This window comes from Hemicordylus capensis, chromosome 1 (genome assembly GCF_027244095.1).
Source record: "Hemicordylus capensis ecotype Gifberg chromosome 1, rHemCap1.1.pri, whole genome shotgun sequence".
Taxonomy (NCBI): Eukaryota; Metazoa; Chordata; class Lepidosauria; order Squamata; family Cordylidae; genus Hemicordylus; species Hemicordylus capensis.
This window is the reverse complement of record NC_069657.1, coordinates 54,854,594-54,872,481: the sequence shown is the minus strand read 5'-3', so window position 1 is coordinate 54,872,481 and position 17,888 is coordinate 54,854,594. Positions and strand designations below refer to the sequence as shown.

General features: G+C 43.4%; 1 protein-coding gene across 1 annotated transcript in view; it reads left to right on the top strand.

The window, feature by feature from the left end:
- The window catches only part of SRP54 (signal recognition particle 54), a 75,590-nt gene that overhangs the window by 32,496 nt on the left and 25,206 nt on the right, over window positions 1–17,888 (top strand). The window lies entirely within an intron of this gene.

Genomic DNA, 17,888 nt, shown 5'->3' with positions numbered 1-17,888 from the left:
TGCGATCTTGTGCTTTGTAAGGAGATTATTCCCCAAAGCTTTAACTATTTAACTGTTCTATTTCCCCAGCTCTATCCAACAGAACTGGCACCTTTTCAAAATGGCAACTCTGTTTTGATGTATGGATGTGTCATTATTTTAATTTTGGCATTATTTTGGATAAATTACTTTGCTAGTAAATATTCTTCCATGTTACTCTCCCCCACCCCCAGAGCCTTCCTGGTATGTTGCAGCTTGAGGCTCAGCTCCAGATGTAGACTCGAATTTAAAAATCCTGTCTGTTTAATCTTTTGCCATTTCCTTATTCTGCAGCTCTATTTTGCTATTTTCTTGTCATTCTGCAGCTGTTGTCACCTACTCTGAATTTTGTTGTTTTTTTTTAGAGCAGCTGTTGTCATGACATGAAGAGGTAGTGGTGGTAATGGAAGCTGAGAAGCTCATGTGTGCCCTTTTGGGTCCTGTCCTGAATATTTGGCTAGAGATTGAGCAACCCTTTTAAAGCCAGTAATTGTAAGACTTTTCACCAACATTTGCTTGATGGGCATGTTTGATTCCTCAGCATGCAAGGCAACATTCCTAAATTCCCTTTATTGCTTTCCTTCCGCTTGTTTTGGTTCTGCATCAGTCATCACTCTCAACTTAACTCATAGTATGAGCAAAGCTTAAATTCTATTAAGTGCTTTTATTATACAATTAAATTAGAACCTGATCACTTGTGTTTGGTGTGAGAGAGCTCTGTGGCAACATTATACAGGGACAGTGAGAGTCAGTGCATTGTATCTTAAGCCCCTTACAGAGAGTTACATTGATGCCAAGTGCTGGAAAGGAAGAGAAAAGAAGCTTTTGATTTCTGGAGCCATAACAACTAGTAGTTTAGAGGAGTGTTGGGAGCTGCTAGAGAGGCAAGTGTTTAAAAAAAATGATTTTACAAAATGGTGCAAATAGTTTAACCCTCACATCTTTAGCTACAAGGATGATGGTTGTATAGAAGGAAAAGTGCTGAAAAATTGTATACTTTCTGATTATCCATCTCTACAGAGTTAAGAGTAACCTCTTGTGAGCTAGTACCCAATGGAAATTTAGTTAATCGTACAACTTGAGACAGCAACTTTGCAGAGCAAATGCAAGTCGTCGTGCTAGTTTATACAGGCAGGCTTGACAAGAAGGGAGACATTGCTTCTAAACAGTCAAGCTCTGTAATCTTAATCACAATGCTCCAGAATGATTTAAGTTCATTAACATGTGTCTTATTTCAATTTTCAATGAATTAGATAAATGTGTGCATTACAATCTGTAAGCTTATGAGATCACCCTACCTTGTGAGTGCCCCTATTAATTTTGCAGTGTCTGGCTTATCTGGAGCAAACTGACCACACAACTGGACTAAATGTGTCCAGTTGTAGGGACACCTCAATGGTGTAGTTTGTGATATCATACACCCCAATTCAAAATGGTGGATGCATGAAAATTTGAGGCAGAATTGGGCTAACATGTGAAGATAGTTATCAATTATTATAGTGAAAGGAAAGTAGGCAGATTAGTTCTTACCCGAACTTCTGGTATTCATATCCCAGGGGCTGCAGTTAGAAAAATGGATACATTCAGGCCCACAGCAATAGGAGGACCATGGGTATTTTTACCTTTGTTTAGGTGAGCTCACTTTCAGATATAGTTTCATAAAACAAAAAAGGATTAACTGACAAAGGGCTGGAAACTGTCTAGTATAATCTATTACACTTAGAAGTGCTCTGTTCTAAGTTACAGGAACACACACTAAAGGAAGACCAGGTTAACTTTTTCAGTTCAGTATTTTTGGTCATTGACCCAACAGAACACAACAAACATTAAGCAAAACAAAATGATTGGATTACAAACCATTAAACGGAAACAATAATGAAGGCAAATCAACCAAGTGTTGATGAATTTTGCAAGCTTTAAAACAAATTTTTGCAATGTTTAAAGAAATTAAATCATTCTGGTCAGACAGTAAATACTGAAAATAAAATGAATCTATATGGCCTGGAAAACTTACTATAAAAGGGGTGATAAAACAAGTTCAGAGATCCTTATAAAAGAGGCAGTATAGCAGGACATGAGTGGTTGATTCAATAGCACCTGAGCTGTAAGGGCATAGCCGAACTACATACAGAATTTTCTTATGCTTTCTTTCTAATACAGTAGTAGGAAGGATATTAAAATGAGCAAGGGTCGTAACTCTTCTAAATTTTGACACCATTATCAAGTTCAAATAGCTCACTGGTCTTAAAATGGAAAATTGGTTGCTTAGGAATACATCTCTTGGAAGGCAAGCCTGATCTGATTGACCTTAGCTATCCATCACAAGCACTCTCTTGTGATACATAATCCAAATGATCATTCGGCCTATCAGAACCTTGGAAAACTACACCAAAGTATTTAAAGATGTTTACCAGTGTAATTTCATGGCCATTCAATTGACATGTACACATTTTGGGACACTTGCAAAGGTAAGGATCTTTGTCTAAGAAGAATTACTCTCTAACGCTTCCTTGTTATAAGGCAAGAGAGTGTAATGCACGTTTTAAGCCAATCGGGGTCTGAGAGAACAAAAGGTCATCCGCATAGAATAATATTGCAATGTGTTTATTTACTAGCTTTGCGGGATGGTGGGCAGAATTATTCAAACTAGCTTAAACCATGCAGATCATCTGCGCGCTAGTACTTGATGGCTCCCTTCAGCCTCTGCCACAGCCCCCCTCAGCTCAGAGATCTCTCCACCCTCACCTGAGCCACACTCCTCCTCCTCCTCCTTATTGTTTCCATCCCCCTCACCCCTCTTGGTCATGGCTGCAGTGTTGCTGGCACCTATTGGCCAAGCTGCAGCCCCTATCCCCAGAGACCTCCTCACCAAAGCCTCTATCCTGGTCCTCCCCACAGGAGCAGCAGCGGTTGACTGGGCCCTTCCTTGCTGCCACCGCCGCCATGGCTGGCTGTTCCCCTCAGGCCACTGACAGGCTCGGGCCCATCCCTCGCCCTCTTTCTCTCTTCTTCTTTTTTTCTCTTTCCTCCACTCGTTCTTCCCCTCTTTATTCCCCTCCCTTCTTCTCTCGCTCTCTCTCCCTCCCCCCTTCCTGAATTAACAGATCTTGTTTCCTCATCTGATTCACACAATAGCAGCCTCCTTTGCTGACCAGTAACAGTTGCATTCCAACTGACCTTAACCATCACAGGCTCCTCCTTCCTGTCTGCATATGGAACCCCCACTGTGTAGTCACCATGGTGCTGCTGCTTTCATAGGTACCTCCTCCCTATCTGCATATGGAATCCCCACTGCCCAATCAGGTGCTTCTGCTTGCGAACTCTTGTGAGAGCTGCTACACACGTGATTAGCTATGGGTACACCTTAGAGAATTTTATATATATATATATATATATATATATATATATATATATATATATATATGATAAGAAACCAAGGAATTAATTTAAAATATAATAATGGCACTAATATACAGCCTTGTCTGATACCTCTCATGGTTGGAATTTCTTTCGTGAGATGACCTTATATATTGCAGCAAACTTTCAAGCAGGAGTTTTCATGAAGTTTATACAATAAAAGTAACAAATGTCTGTCTATGGAAGAGTGTTTAAGTTTGTACTACAATTTTCCTCTAGAAATTAGGTCAAAGGCAAACCTAAAATCAATAAAAGCAGCATAAAATGCAGTACTAGGTTTGTCGATATAACTTTCAACCAGATGCTGCAAAATAAAGGCTCGACCTAATGGAGAACAACCAGCTAGAAAGCCGGCTTGTTCTTTTATCAAAACAGATCCTGACTCGAGCCAATCCAAATGTTTTTCACTTTAATGTTTGGCATATAGTTTACTAATTACACTCACTAATTACAAGAGGCTGATGGGACAATAGTTGGCAGAAGATCCCTCTTGCCTTTTTATAAATGGGAATTATAGCTATACCCCAGTCTCTTGCGACAATCACAGTATGGTTTGTGAAGGTAAATAAGCCAGAACAGGAGCCCACCACTCCAAATTGTTATTTGATAAAATATGTGATAAAATCATTACCCGTCGCTTTGCCAGGTTCAAGTTGTTTGACAAGGGCCACAGTTGCCATACAAGTAATAGGAGTCACATTCCTGTTTGTTTGAAGCCTACTCTGAAAAGAGCAGAAGCAGATTTGGGGAGGTAAGCAAGATTTTCTATACAAAACAACAACCCTTTTCCCTTCAAACAAACAGGAGGAGAGGAGATTTTGAGGGGCTGGTTTCTCCTTATGGGAGAAGTCCCAGTGTGTGTGTGTGTGTATGTGTGTCTGTGGTTGGTTGGTTGGTTTGTGCTTGCTAGGGATAGCATTTGCCAGGGCTTGCTTTGGGGGCTATGGCATTTAATTGTTTCTCTGTCCCTGGAGAGGGACAGGAGGAGTCAGCTAAGGTTGTAGTGAGTCACACCTGGTGGGAGAGGCTGAGCAACATTCCTACTTCAGTTTGAAAACTACTCTCTAAGAGGTGAAGGCCTGAGAGATTAGCGAACAGGGATAGCAAATGGGGTACTGGAGTTTTGCGGGAAGTGTGTGGAGGAGCCTGAAATGAGTCTGAAAGTACTACTCCCTCCTTCGTATTCTTGAGAAAAGAAGTTTGAACAGTTAAACAGCTGACAAATACAGCTACGACCTAACTTGCTAATCAACAATCTCTAAATAAGTGAAAAAGCCAACACCAGTTGCAAAGATAAGAAGCCAGTAGTGTATTGCACAGAGTGTCTTTGTGTGTGTGCTCGAACGTTCCCTCGACCAAGGTAGCAGATCTGTTGAAGTTCAGAGAGATAGAGAGGCATGCAGACGAGACCTTCAGGGGTGGTAGAGGCATCCCACTCCTAGGCTGATAGCTCCTCTGCTGTCGGAGAATGAAGGTTTCAGGGAAGGACAGCAGTCTGAGGAAGAGGAAAATGCTCCTTAAGATCTGGTCTGTGACCACAATAAACTTACTACTACTCCTCCTCCTTAGGAAGGGACCCCTTCCGTGGATGATGAGCCCATATCCTCTCACACAGGATACTTCTTGGGGTGGGGGGCCTCCTTGAAGTGGGAGATTCAATCATTAGAGGTATAGAGAGATGGGTCTGTGATGCATGTGTAGACTGCATAGTGACTTGCCTGCCTGGTGCAAAAGTTGTGTACATCACGTGGTGTCTAGATAAGCTGTTAGGCAGTGCTGGGGAGGAGCCAGCTGTCGTGCATGTCGGCACCAACGATGTTGGGAAATGTAGTCAGGAGCCCTGGAAGCCAAATTTAGGCTGATAGGTAGCATATTGAAGTCCAGAACCCCCAAGGTAGCATTTTCAGAAATGTTACCTGTTTCATACGCAGGGTCATCAAGACAGGTAGAGCTGAGGGGTCTCAATGTGTGGATAAAATGTTGGTGCAGGGAGGAGGGGTTTAGATTTATTAGGCACTAGGATACATTTTGGGGCATGCAAAGCCTATACAAAAGGGACGGGCTGTACTTGAACCAAGATGGAACCAGACTGCTGGCGCTTAAAATCAAAAAGGTCACAGTACAGCTTTTAAAATGACACCTGGGGAATAGCTGTCAGGAGCTGGGCAGTATCTGGTTCAGCAAATGCCATCCCTTAAGGTGTGAGGGTGTAAAAGATTCAGATGATACAGAAGGGGACAGAGTAGAACCACACAGAGAGCAGAAAGAAGGCTGTGCTAGCTGGTCAAAGAAATCAAAGAGCCAAAAGAAAGACAGCTCACACCAGGTAAGAGATTCAGTATATAGGTGTTTATTTGCCATTGCCAGAATCCTCTGAGCCAAGATGGGCAAGCTGGAGTGCTTGGTTGCTAACAAAGAAATAGATATTGTGGGCATAAATTAAACATGGTGGAACAATGAGAACCAGTGGGGGACTGTTATCCCTGGATATAAACTCGATAGAAGGGACAGGGAGTGGTGTTTTGGAGGTGGAGTAACACTGTATGTTAAAGAAGGGATAGAATCTAACAAGCTAGAAAACCTAGGAGGACCGGAGTCCACAGTAACTCTGTGGGTGACAAAACAAGGCCTGAAAAGAAATGTGCTACTGGGGATGTGCTATAGTCCTCCGGATCAATAAGGTGATGGTGACTGGGAGTTGCAGAAGGAAATCAGGGAGGCTTCAAGGAGAGGCAGGGCAGTCATAATGGGTGACTTCAGTTACCCACACACAGACTGGGTAAATTCACAGTCAGGTAATGACAGAGGTCAAATTTCTAGGGACGCTGAATGACTATGCCCGAGAACAGTTGGTCATGGAATTAATGAGAGAGAAGGTGACCTTGGACTTAATCCTGAGTGGTACCCAGGACCTGGTGTGTGATGTCAGTGTCATGGACCCTTTAGGGAACAGTGACCATAGCGTGATCAAATTTAGCATACATGCAGGGAGATAATCACCAAGGAAGTCAAACACAGACCCTTTGAATTTAAGAAGAGGAAACTTTTCCAAAATGAGTATGGTGAAAAGGAAGCTGAAAGGGAAAACCAGGAGAGTCGAGAGAAGCAAGATGGCGTCGGGAACAAAAATTCCTGACTAAACCACCTGTCAGGGTATTCATCAATCGTTTGGTCTTATCACCTTCCATTGGTCAGATGGAGGTCGGTATGTGTGCGGGGCTTGGTCCTCCTTCTAGAGGTGGGAGTCTAGGGGGTCTTCAGACCCTGAAAAGTCTGGAAAACCCTGGATGAACATCTGGAGAGACCTTCCTGCAATCATTGGACCAAATGAAGAGAGGCTTTCCACCGCCTAATCACCGACGACCTGCTCTTTTCCTTTTATCTGTACTAATAAATCTCTGAGATGTCCACAGCCGTGAGTTTGGCAGATTTACAGTGTTGTTGTTGTTGTTTGTTTTCTCTTTACTGAAAGCTCTTGCTTACTTTTTGCTGTTTTTACTTTGCTGGAGATCTCAGCATTCCAATGCTAACAGCTTTCAGTTTTGTCTTGAAAATGTTGTTGAAAGGTCTGATATCCCAGCTATTCCTTATTTTATTCTCAAACTTTAAACTACTCACAGAATTTGTTGGAGATTATTATGGGTTTTTTTCCTCCCTATCTCTTCGTGAACCTCCCCCTCCCCCACCTCGAACTTTCTGTCAGACAAGTATTTGCAATGGAGAAGAAGACAGGCTTGGATAGAGAAATGGCTTGTTTCTTTTCTTTTGATTTGTTTTTTTCATTTTATTGTTTTTGCAGAACCACATATCTAACCAGTTCATGTTTGTCTTACAAAGCCCTACTTGGACAAATTCTGTTTACCTGCTCTCTGGGAAGATTTGACTTTGACTGCTCTGAAAAGTTCCATTTACAGTTCCTTCTGTTTGCATGGCTGACAAAGTGTTTTATGGCTGAATAATCACCCTTTCATCATTAACTATCTACCCAAGCTCTGACTAGAGAAATGAAAGTGTTGGGAAGGAGTTTGCTGAGACTGTGACTTTACTTTGAAGAATTCCATACCTCCTACTTGGCTGAGCTGGAGTGATGAAGATTTATAATAGAACAAACCTGAAAGTTGTAATTTTATTTGAAAGTTTACTTGCTTCAGCTGTTTACTTTGCAAGTGTGTATTAATAGAACTACTTGGCTTTCAGCTGCGGTGAGGTCTATGCGGAAGGATTTCAATTGGAGAGATTTCTTTGCGCAGAGACTTTTTCTTAGGTATTTCAAGGTTACAGTCCCAGCACTGTTTGGTCTCTCCTGTATGAGAAAATGTCTCTGGACACTGTTTCTAAGATTTCAAATTAACCCTTTGCTGGGTGAGCAGGTAGATTCTCAAAGCCTCAAAGATTCTAAATATTGACTCCCACTTTTTTTCTCTGATGCATCTCTCCTTCTCTTTGACTTTTCAAGATATGTGATTAATTCAAGGTTTTATCTATCTATCTATAGGTTTTAACTTTGAGTATAAGCATATACTATACCTGATTGATTGGCTTTTCAATGTATTCCCTCTGTTCAATGCACTTTCTTCAGTGTATTTCTGTACTGCTTCTCCTCCTCTTTTTTTCTCCTTTTCCTACCAAACATTATTTAGGGAACTTCATACAGGGTCTAATATTGAAATAACCTCAGCACTCAAAATCTTAACCTAAGGAGTTAACATGTATCAGCATGATTGAAACTGAATTTTATGTGATTATTTTGGGTTTCATTTGTAGCTGTAACCCAGAGTATAACTTAATACCAAGCCTTAATACTTGGTCCCTCAAGGCATTCCCTTTGTTAACTGTCCTTTATATTTTAAACATTAATATTTAGGGAGTTCTAAACAAGGTCCAATATGGGTAACAAGCTAATCAGGAATTAAGTTGCATTGTGGACCCGATGGTTTAATAGACCTAAGGAATTGTCACATATATCTTCCTGTCTTTCCTTTTTGTTAGTTTCAGTTTACAATGAAGGAGTGAAAGGGATTAAGTAAGGAGGATATGGAGGTTGCAGAGAAACTAAATACGTAATTCACATCTGTCTTCACAACGGAGTATACTGAGCATATACTTGTTCCTGAACCGGGCTTCTCAGGGACGGAGGCTAAAGAGCTGAGTTGGATAGATGTGACAAGAGATGATGATGTTCTAAACTGGAAAAATAAAAAAACTAGCAAATCACTATGGCCAGATGGCATCCATCAAAGAGTACTTAAATAACTTAAATGTTAAATTGCTGACCTCCTTTCAAAAATATATAACGTATCCCTACAATCAGGCTCTGTACCTGAGGACTGGAGTGTGAGGCTGCAAAGAATTCAGATAAAACAGAAGGGGACAGAGCAGAACCACACAAAGAGCAGACGAGAGCCTGTGCCAGCAGGTCAAAGAGTCAAAAGAATAGCATACATCTGGGGAGAGATTCAGCATATACAGGTGAAACTCGGAAAATTAGACTATTGTGCAAAAGTCCATTAATTTCAGTAATGCAAATTAAAAGGTGAAACTGATATATGAGACAGACGCATTACATGCAAAGCGAGATAAGTCAAGCCTTAATTTGTTATAATTGTGATGATCATGGCGTACAGCTCATGAAAACCCCAAATCCACAATCCCAGAAAATTAGAATATTACATGGAACCAAGAAGACAAGGATTGAAGAATAGAACAATATCGGACCTCTGAAAAGTATACAGTGTACTGTGCTTGATTGGCCAGCAAACTCGCCTGACCTGACCCCATAGAGAATCTATGGGGCATTGCCAAGAGAAGGATGAGAGACATGAGACCAAACAATGCAGAATTGCTGAAGGCCGCTAGTGAAGCATCCTGGTCTTCCATAATACCTCATCAGTGCCACAGGCTGATAGCATCCATGCCACGCCGCATTGAGGCAGTAATTGCTGCAAAAGGGGCCCAAACCAAGTACTGAATATATATGCATGCTTATACTTGGACAGCTCGTTGAAAATGTTGACTCAACGTTGTGAAAAAGGCCAATTCCATGCTAGGGATCACTAGGAAGGGGATTGAAAATAAAACTGCTACTATTCTAATGCTCTTATACAAAACTTTGGTGTAGCTACATTTGGATTATGGTACAATTCTGGTCACCATACCTAAAGGACATTGTAGAACTGGAAAATGTGCAGAAGATGGCAAGTAAAGTGATCGGGGCCTAGAGCACATTCTTTATGAGGCAAAGCTACAACACCTTGGACTTGTTAGTTTAGAAAAAAAGATGACTGTGGGGAGATATGATAGTGGTCTATAAAATCATGTGCAATGTTGAAAAATTTTTCCTCTCTCACACAACACTAGAACCAGGGGACATCCCATGAAATTGATTGCCAAGAAATTTAGGACCAACTAAGGGAAGTACTTTTTCACACAACACATAATCAACTTGTGGAATTCTTTGCCACAAAATTTGGTGACAGCCAACAAGCTGGATGGCTTTAAGAGGGGTTTGGATAACTTCATGGAGGAGAGGTCTATCAATGGCTACTAGTCTGAGGGCTATTGCCCACCTCAAGCCTCAGAGGCAGGATGCTTCTGAATACCAGCTACAGGGGAGTAACAGCAGGAGAGAGGGCATGCCCTCAGCTCCTGACTGTGGGCTTCCCAGCTGCATCTGGTGGACTCCTGTGTGAAACAGGATGCTGGTCTAGATGGGCCTTGGGCCTGATCCAGCAAGGCTGTTTTTATGTTCTTATGTCCACCTAGGAAGCAGATCCACATCAAGCTCCAAATCAGTGCTAGGCAGGCCTTCCTGAACATACAGTGTACAAAAATGATTCTACCATACTCCAGTAGATATAAAAGGGTGTGTGTGTATGTGCTATTAGCTGCAAGCAGGGTTATGAGATGCCAAAACAGGGCAGGACTAGGTTCATTTTGATCCCAGTGTCTTACTGGTTTCATAAGAATGGCTGCTGCCACTCAACCACCTTTTTAAAATAGTCAATCACAAAAAGTTTTTCTGTGATTTCTTCTTCTTCTTCTTCTGGAAACCTATTGGCAGCCAGTGTAACTCCATCAACAAAGGAGTAATGTGGTCTCTCCGAGATGACCCAGAGACCAACCTGGCTGCCGCATTCTGAACCAACTGAAGTTTCTGGACTACGTACAAAGGCAGCCCCACGTAGAGCGCATTACAGAAGTCCAGTCGGGAGATTACCAACAAATGTACCACTGTTTTGAGGTCATTGATCTCGAGAAACGGGCGCAGCTGGCGTATCAGCCGGAGTTGATAGAAAGCACCCCTCAACCTGAGAAACCAAGGAGAGACGTTGATCCAGAAGTACTCCCAGACTGCAAACCTGTTCCTTTTGGGGAAGTGTGACCCCAGCTAGAACAGGTAGATCAAAATCGTCTCTAGGGTTCCGACCCTGCACAATAAGTACCTCCGTCTTATCTGGATTCAGCTTCAGTTTATTCTCCCTCATCCAGCCCATTACTGCTTCCAGGCAGGCATTTAGGGAGGATATGCCAACACCTGAAGAAGTTGACATGGAGAAGTAGATCTGGGTGTCATCAGCATACTGGTAACACCCAGCTCCAAATCCCCTGATGATCTCTCCCGCGGTTTCATGTAGATGTTAAAAAGCATTGGAGAGAGTATGGAGCCTTGAGGAACACCATACTTAAGCTCAGATTTCAAAGAGCAATGATCTCCAATCGACACCATCTGGAATCTGTCCAAGAGGTAGGAGCGGAACCACTGTAAAACAGTGCCTCCCACCCCCAACCCCCTCAGATGTTCCAGAAGGACACTATGGTTGATAGTATCGAAAGCCGCCGAGAGATTAGTGGTGTGCATGGTCCGGTAGAAGCCCGGTCCGGCACTTGCGGGGGTGTCTCTTTAAGGGGGGGTGGTAGTACTTACCCCCCGCTCTTTTCTCCTCCGGTGCTGGTGCTTTTAAAGATCTTCTTGGGGCGGCAGAGTTCCTCCCTGCGGGCGCCCGCATCAGAGACAAGCGCGCGCCCCGTGAAGGGCGCATGCACTCCGCCAGCTCTTCTTTGTTTAAGCCATTGACGGACAACGACGAGGGCAGGGGCGGCAGGGAGTAACTCTGTCACCCCAAGAAGATCTTTAAAAGCACCAGTGCCAGAGGGGGAAGAGCGGCGGGGGGGGGGGTTAAGTACTACCACCCCCCTTAAAGAGACACCCCCCTACCCTTCCCAACTGTCAGAATTCCAGACTGGTCCGGCGGCTTTCCCAATTGCCCCCGAACCGAACCACGCACACCACTATGAGAGATCCAAGAGGACCAACAGAGTCACACTTCCTCTCTCAATTGCCAATTGGACTTCATCCATCAGGCCGACCAAGGCAGTCTCCACCCCATAGCCCACTCGAAAACCAGTTTGAAATGGGTCTAGATAATCCGTTTCCTCCAAGACCGCCTGGAGCTGAGAGGCCACCACCCTCTCAATTACCTTGCCCAGCCATGGGAGATTGGAAACTGGCCTATAATTGCTCAACTCTGAGGGATCTAACGCAGGCTTCTTTAGAAGAGGTCTAATAATTGTCTCCTTAAGACAAGGAGGCATCCTGTCCTCCCTCAGAGAAGCATTTATGATTTCTACCAGGCCACCTACAATAGCCTCCCTGCTAAATAGAACAAGCCATGTTGGACAAGGATCAAGAGGACAAGTGGTAGGCCTCACTGCTCCAAGCAGCTTGTCCACATAATCAGGAGTCACAAACTGAAATTGATCCAGTCGAATCGTATAAGAGGAGTTGTTGGACACCTCCAGTTCAGACATCAAATTAATTGTGGAGTCTCCATCTAGGTCGGCCCGAATCCGAGAGATTTTGTCTGCGAAAAATTCATTAAACACACCACAGCAGGTAACTGATGCCTCCAAATTCTGGTTCAAGGGAGAGGGAGCAGATACTAGTCCCCTCACAACCCTGAACAACTCCGCCGGACGTGAACTCGCAGAGGCAATACGGGCAGAAAAGAACTGCTTCTTTGCCGCACGTATCACCTGAGCATAGATCTTTAAATGTGCTCCATGTCGTGATCTGTCGGATTTGAGTCGAGTCTTTCTCCACTTGCGCTCCTGTCGCCTACCTTGCCACTTCAGCCCCCGTAGATCTTCCGTATACCAAGGGGCCAATTTTGAAGCAGGTCAGAGGGGACGCTTAGGAGCAATCGTGTCTACTGTCCTGGTGAGCAAGTTGTTCCAGTTCTCAACCAGGGCATCAACAGGATCACCAGTAGAGCCAACATTAAATCCCTCCAAGTCTTCTTGGAATCCTATCGGATCCAGTAACCTCTTCGGGCGGACCATTCTAATAGGCCCCTCGCCCCTGCGAAAGTGGAAAGCGGTTGTAAGTCCAACCTTAACCAGATGGTGGTCCGTCCATGACAATGGGGAGATTGTAGGAGTCCCCACCCATGGAACACCACCCTGATCAGAATAAAAGACCAAATCAAGCGTGTGACCTGCAATATGTGTTGATCCAGAGACCTCTTGGGATAGTCCCATAGTCGTCATGGCCGCTATGAACTCCTGAGCTGCTCCGGATAAATTGGTCCCAAAATGAACATTGAAGTCCTCCAGCACCAAAAGTCTGGGAGACTCCAATGAAAGTTCCGCGACCAAGTCCATGAGCTCAGTAAGGGACTCAGTTGGGCAGCGGGGCGATCGGTCACCAACAGAAGTCCCAATCTATCCCTGGTCCCCAAACACAAGTACACACATTCGATATGGTCTGATACCCTAACAGGGACCCTGGTAAGGGAGATGTTATCCTTATAGACCACAGCCACTCCACCTCCCCGCCCACGTCCTCTCACCTGCTCCTCTACAGAATATCCTGGTGGGAGAAGCTGGGACCAAACTGGACCACTAGCCTCCCCCAACCAAGTCTCAGTAATACACATCAGGTCGGCCCCTTCATCCATGATCAAATCATGGATGAGTTCTGGTTTATTTTGGACCGACCTGGCATCGCAGAGGAGCAAAGAAAGGTTATGTGGGATGTTGGCAGTGCTCCCCAAGGTCAAAGAGCTGGCAGGACAGCCGGAAAGGGGGACAGCTATTAGATTTCTGACCACCCTTCCCCTGGAACAGCCTGCTGACCTACCAGCGTTTCTTCTTCTATTACCCAACACCACCGGAATAGCTGCCCTACCTTCAACGAAGGCACTCCCTAGCTCCCCATCTCCAGACAAACCCACACACATTACAACTTCAACCCAACCTCAGCAGAACTTAAAACTGATTAAACAGAAGCCCCACTATTGAATGCCTCCCTCTGTACAAATGGTTGGACAAAGTGTCCAGCCCTCGCCCTCATTTCTCCCCCGAAGGGGCGACCCCGCCGGTGGCGGGCCCGCCGCCACTGGCAGTCTTCCTATATAGGCTGAGCAATAAGCTCAGCAGGTGGAACCAGGAAAAACTGCCCAGGCACCCTTACAGCCCCAGTCCTGCAAAGCCTCTCTGCAAGCAGTCCTGGGGGACAAGATGAAAGCTTGTTGTAGATAAACCTGGTTGAGGCAAGAGCTTCTAACTAATTGCCGGGGGACACACACACCCAAATCTAACTTGGATTTAGGGAAAAGCAGAACATAATTTCAGGCATATGAAAGTGGAAAGAATAATATACTGCTGTACCACACCACTGTGGGGTGTTAAAAGACCAGAGGACCTAAAACAAAACAGTTATAAAAACATTTCTTATAGCAAAAGTTTGTTTATATTCCAGTAGTGCAGTTTCTACCAGGACAACAAAGTTTAGGAGCTAATAGCTGGTGGGTTTCCCACTGAAAACTTATTCTGGCCATCAAACTTCTAGCCTGCTGTATATATTTAATATCAACTGCAACCTCTAACCAGCAACTCATTCTTTGTATTTTAAATAGCAACATGGGTTTACTTCATGGTGAGAACTGCTACAGGGCTGCAACCTCGATTATTGCTAAAAAGCCACAGCCAGATGCTTAAATCTGGCACAAATTACAGAGCAAAAGCAGTAATCCAAATAATTACATATATCGCCCACTCTAACATTGCACAACCAAACTGTAAAAACAAATGTTAACAACATAGTCCATCTGCATGTTGGAGAAATAGGCACTTTTGTATGCAACAAGAGTGCAATAGGTGCTATGTGTGGTGCAACAGGAGGGGACTAGAGTGTTATCATTGTACAACATCTTGCATTAATGTAAGCATTAGGCTGCAACAAGATTTATTGTTTGCATAATGACTTTGTATCAGGATCTTAATTAGAAACACAGGAAGCTGCCATATACTGAGTCAGACCAAAGGCCCATCTCACTCAGTATTGTCTACCCAGACTTGCGGCTAGTGCAAGTGTAGGTAATCTAGTGTATGTTGACATGGAGAAATGACATGCCTCATAAATCTGAATGTAGAGAAAAAGTATATTTTTGAAGTATCACAATAAATTGTAGGTAACATAACTATACAATGCTCAACCTTAGCTTCTATAATGTTTATAGTTTGGATCCTGTGCCACAACTTTCCAGTTACTGAATGAAAAATTCAATTTTATCCACATAATGAAGGAAGCTGTTATGGAAAATATATGCCACTATAGACTAGCAATAGCAATAGCACTTACATTTATATACCGCTTTATAGCCGGAGCTCTCTAAGCGGTTTACAATGATGTAGCTTATTGCCCCCAACATTCTAGTTAATCTTTAGGGTTCGAGAGCAGTATTTTGCTAGTTGGAGATCTGTAACCAATCTCACTTTGCTCCAAACTATTTAGGGTAGTGAAATCCAAAACAGATTGTGAGGAACTCCAAAAGGATCTCTCCAAACTGGGGGAGTTGGTGACAAAATGGCAAATGCAGTTCAGTGTTGGCAAGTATAAAGTGATGCATATGGAGGCAAAAAAATCCAGCTTCACATATACGCTGATGGGATCTGAGTTGTCGGTGACTGACCAGGAGAGCGATCTTGGGGTTGAGGGGGACAGCTCATTCAAAGTGTTGAATCAATGTGTGGCAGCTGTGAAAAAGGCCATTTCCATGCTAGGGATAATTAGAAAGGGGATTGAAAATAAAACAGCTAATATTATAATGCCCTTATACAAAACTGTGCTGTGACCACACTTGGAGTACTGCGTACAATTCTGGTCACCACATCTAAAGAAGGACATTGTAGAACTGGAAAAGGTGCAGAAGAGGACAAACAAGATGATCAGGGGCCTAGAGCACCTTCCTTATGAGGCAAGGCTACAACACCAGGGGCTTTTTAGTTTAGAAAAAAGACGACTGTGGGGAGACATGATAGAGGTCTATAAAATCATGCATGGTGTGGAGAAAGTGGATAGAGAGAAATTCTTCTCCCTCTCACAGAACACTAGAACTACCTGTAGAGGTCATCCCATGAAATTGATGGCCAGGAAATTTAGGACCCACAAACAGAAGTACTTTTTCACACAATGCATAATCAACTTGTGGAATTCTCTGCCACAAGATGTGGTGACACCCAACAACCTGGATGGCTTTAAGAGGGGTTTGGATAACTTCATGGAGGAGAGGTCTATCAACGGCTACTAGTTGGAGGGTTATAAGCCATCTCCAGCCTCAGAGCCAGGATGCCTTTGAGTACCAACTGCAGGAGAGTAACAGCAAGAGAGAGGGCATGCACATACCTCTTGCCTGTGGGTTCCCCAGAGGCATCTGGTGGGCCACTGTGTGAAACAGGATGCTGGACTAGATGGGCCTTGGGCCTGATTCAGCAGGGCTGTTCCTATGTTTTCCATTTTTCTAAAACTTGAGGTGTGGTTACTGATGGAAGGTGCCCGCAGCATACATGCAACAACACACCTAAACTAAAAATGGGCAGTTCTTCCAATTGGCAGAGTGAGGCAGCTGTCTCGGGAATGCGTGTGAAAAGGAGCACGGGGCAGGGGGCAAAAGCTAGGTCTCCTGCCACATGGACACTATCCTGCTGTCTGTTCCTGTCCTGCATTTTCTCCTCCTCACTCCATTGGGGCACACTTCTCCCACCCCTGCCACCTACTCCCCTCACCTGAGTTGGTGGCATTGGTGTAGTCAAAGTGTTTCTTTGACACAGCTGAGAAAGATCAGCTGTGATCATCTGACAAAGACTTCTACACCCTCAGATGGGGGTCATGGTTCATATCCATCACCTTAGGCAGCAAAATGTCTTGGATCAATCACAACTAAAAAGGGGGAATTAATTGACCCCCCAAAGCCCTATTCTCCTGTAAATTATTATTTCTTGTTTACACAGTCAGACAGGTGTTATTGACTGGTTTGTTTTATCCAGACATCGAGTCCTTCCCAAGGACCTGGGATGACTGAATTTTATTTTCAATGTTGTTGCTGTTGTTATAGATATTGTTGCAGAATATAGGCTGTTCCCAGTAATGCTGCTTTTTGTAATTGGCTGATGGTGATTTCTGTGGCCCCTATGGTGTTGAGGTGCTCTTCAAGGTCTTTTGGAACTGCACCCAGGGCGCCAATTACCACTGGGATTATTTTGGTCTTTTTCTGCCACAGCCTTTCAATTTCAATTTGTAGATCTTTGTATTTGGTTATTTTTTCTATTTCTTTTTCTTCTATTCTGCTATCACCTGGTATTGCTATGTCGATTATTTTGACTTGTTGTTCTTTCTTCTCGACTACAGTTATATCTGGTGTATTGTGTGGCAGATGTTTGTCTGTTTGTAGTCGGAAGTCCTATAATATTTTTGCATCTTCATTTTCTACAACTTTTTCAATTTGATGGTCCCGCCAATTTTTGGCTACAGGTAGCTTGTATTTTTTGCAGATGTTCCAATGTATCATCCCTGCTACCTTGTCATGCCTTTGTTTGTAGTCAGTCTGTGCGATCTTTTTACAACAGCTGATTAGGTGGTCCACTGTTTCATCTGCTTCTTTACAAAGAACACTTTGTAAATGTTACACTTGCTGTTTGTTGTTGTTGTTGTTATTATTATTATTAATAATAATAATAATAATAATAATAATAATAATAATAATAATAATTTGATTTCTATACTGCCCTTCCAAAAATGGCTCAGGGTGGTTTACACAGATAAATAATAAATAAATAAGGTGGATCCCTGTCCCCAAAGGGCTCACAATCTAAAAGAAACATAAGATAGACACCAGCAACAGTCACTGGCAGTACTGTGCTGGGGCTGGATAGGGCCAGTTACTCTCCCTCTGCTAAATAAAGAGAATCACCAAATTAAAAGGTGCCTCTTTGCCAAATTAGCAGGGGTACAAGAAACTTTCTCCACATCCACCATTCTTTGCCTTTGCTCCCCACACGTTTTATTTCTCATGTTGAAATTGACAAAACATGCCTGATATATGCGATACCTACCAAGTTTAAACCATTTTGGTTCTCTTTAAAGAATGTTGGCAAGTGCACTTCGCTGTTGGGGA